Source organism: Vigna unguiculata, chromosome 7 (assembly GCF_004118075.2).
Source record: "Vigna unguiculata cultivar IT97K-499-35 chromosome 7, ASM411807v1, whole genome shotgun sequence".
Lineage (NCBI taxonomy): Eukaryota > Viridiplantae > Streptophyta > Magnoliopsida > Fabales > Fabaceae > Vigna > Vigna unguiculata.
In genome coordinates this window covers 31,866,488-31,869,865 of record NC_040285.1, presented here as the reverse complement: position 1 = coordinate 31,869,865, position 3,378 = coordinate 31,866,488, and positions in this window count along the sequence as shown.

The window sequence follows — 3,378 nt, the reverse complement described above, 5'->3', positions numbered from 1 at the left end:
TGTAACTCAGAACGGATGCCCATTTCAGCCAAATCTTGTCGTGCTTTAACTCCATCTTTAGTCTTTCCTTTTACATTTAGTAAAGTCCCGATGACGCTATTACATACATTTTTTTCAACGTGCATCACGTCTATACAATGTCGTACATCAAGTTTACACCAATATGGAAGATTAAAGAAGATTGATCGTTTCTTCCAAATGCTTTTTTCCGTGGTCTTTTTCTTTGGATGTTTCCCAAACACAATGTCAATGTTTTCCACTTGGTTGTATATTTCTTCACCATTGCGGGGTCTCGCTACAACTTCATCCTCAGGACTTCCATTCTTCATCGCCACTATTTCCATCAATTTTCTTTTTAAACCGCGATAAACCACATGTTGGACACGCCTTCAGTGAAGCAAACTCGTCTCTGTATAAAACACAATCATTTGGGCATGCATGTATCTTTTGATATTCCAAACCCATTGGACATAAAACTTTCTTCGCTTCGTAATTACGGATAGGTAACGTGTTATTTTCTGGAAGCATCTCCTTTAACAACTCCAACAATTCTGTGAAACTTGTATCCGTCCATCCATGCCTTGCTTTTAAACTGAATAATTTCAAAGTTGCTGACAGTCGCGTAAAGTTAGTGCATCCTGGGTACAATTGTTCCTCTGAATCGGACTTAAGAGAATCATATAAATGAACTTTTCCAAAATTCTCCTCCCCAACATCACGTACCATATCTTATAAATGATCATTCATCCAGTCATCTACATAATCTGTTCCTCGTGACGTTGTAGGCTTATCTAATACTTCTCCATGCCAAGTCCAAAGTGTATAACTTCTCATTATACCAAAGATGAATAGATGATCACGCATTGTTCCTAAGTCATGACGTATTTGATTAAGACAACGAACACAAGGACAAAAATATGTCCCGTTACTTGAGATTGCGTGTTCTTGAACATATTGCAAAAACTCAGAAACCCCCTTTTCATACTCTTCACTTATGCGACGCTCATTCATCCAGCTTCGATCCATACTATATGTTCGTAAAAAACTCAATCAATCTCAAACTTTTAACTCTCACAAGGTGAGGCCCTACCCATTCGAAAAAATTATTTTTCATAATTTGCTAACACATGTACAAATAAGTCAAACATCATAAATTTCACAAAATTTCGACAGCATTTCGCATTGGTCTCTGAAGTACACGAAATGAAAGTGATTAATCATGATCACAATCAAGTATGCATCCAGAGAACAACACAAATTAGCCTCAATCGAAATTTTATGAAATTTATGCGTAAACCTCAATGTACACATTGTAGCAAATTATGAAAAATAATTTTTTCAAACTGTCCAATCGGACAATTCAAGATTTAATACAAACGATTAAAAATTTAATCATTTGTATTAAATCTCAAACGGGAACTAAGTTTCGCTCACTGTATACTATAATATCTAATAATAATATTCAAAAATAAAATGCAATGAGAATTATTTAAAATGCATATATCTAATAATAAATATAATTTTATTTACTAATTTTACAAATATTATTATAAAATTTTAAATAAAATATAAAAATAGGCCAAAAAAATTAACAAAAAATAGTCTAAGACTAAAACTATAATGACATTTATAAATTAATACAAGTAATTCTATACATACAATGAACAAATATATACATACAATGAAAAACTAACCTCCTCTAATTGAAAGACGAACTTTGAGAGGAAGTCTAGGGTCTCCGCACACTGCTGGCCAAATGGGAACGAAGAGCAAGTGGGACGAATCTCAAAACGCTGCAAATGGGGATGAAAACGGAAAATAATCGGTTCAAAACGCGTAAAATCAACCCATAATTAAACCCCAACAAGTTTGATGGCCAAAACCTTTCGAAACTCACCTGGAGGGGGTCGGAAATGGCGTCGCCGGCGGGAACTCTCGCGAAAACGATGAACAGCGCGAGGGTTCTGCGTTTCGCGCAGAGATAAAGCAAAACTTAACGTCGGGGGTGTTATGCCCGACGTTAAGTGACGTCGGGGGTGGGGGGGGCCGACGTTAAGTGACGTCTGGCGCGCGCTGGTCCGACGTCCCTTGACGTCTGTCGAGCTGGGGGCCGACGTCCTTTTTTGAGTGACGTCGGGGCATTTTTGAACAGACGTTAAGTAACGTCTGACGTGAAGCGGGCAGACGTTAAAAATGTCTCATTATTTATAAAAATGCCACCGCGCATTTTTAACGTTGGGCTTTTTTTAGGCAGACGTTATTGGAGTGACGTTAAAGGCCTTTTTTGTGTTAGTGGATAATGGATGAATCCCGCATTTTCTCACAAATCACACCCCAAACGAACACCTTTCATTTACCTAATCTGTCCTCCTTATTTCCTTTCAACAATACAAACCTTACATGTGAACACAACATAAGGGGATGTACCTCACTGTCACAGGTTCAACGAGATGTCGATGTAGGTTTGGAGATGAAGGATGAAGATTAAGAAGTTAAAAGATTAAAATAAAAATTTAAAAAGTTATCTATGATATTTACATAATAGGATGGAAAAAGAAAACATCATGCAAGAAATAATACCTCAATTTTTAAGGAAAATGACAGTTTGGCAAAGTTTTTCTTTTACTTTGACAAATTACCTATAAAGATAAAAAAAGTAATATTTTATTACTTCATTTTGGTTAAAAAAAATAAAAGGTTTAATTATTCTTTTGGTCACTGTTTTTGTTTAAAAGTATCAAATTGGTCACTCAATTTCTTTTTAAATTTCAATTTGATCCCAAATTTTAAAAAATTGATACAATTTGATAATTTTTGTTACATTTTTTGAAGCGAATTAATGATTTTTTTTATCAAAATTGACACTATGATTATATTAATTACATCAATAAAATAAATCATCATTATTAACAACTTTAATCTTGAAGAAAATTTCTTAATCTGTTACAATAAATTAATAAAAATGACAACAATACATCCATTTTTTAAAAAATCAGGATCGAATTGAAATTTAAAATAATTGAAGGATCAATTTAACATTTTTGAACAAAAACAAAGACAAAAAAATAATTAAACCAAAATAAAAAATTCATCTATTTTAATTATATTTAAACTTTATCAAATTTGTCTAAAAAATTTGTCAAAAAAGAATTTTCCATTTTAACCATCAAAGTTGAAAATAAAAAGAGAAAAAATGACAAATATTTACCAAAATATCAAATTTAAAAATATAAAATATTGCATTCATTCCTCACGCTTTTTATTATTATTATTATTATTAACTAACAACATAAAACACAAATATATATACATATATATATATACATATATATATATATATATATATATATATATATATATTCATACTAGTCTTAGATA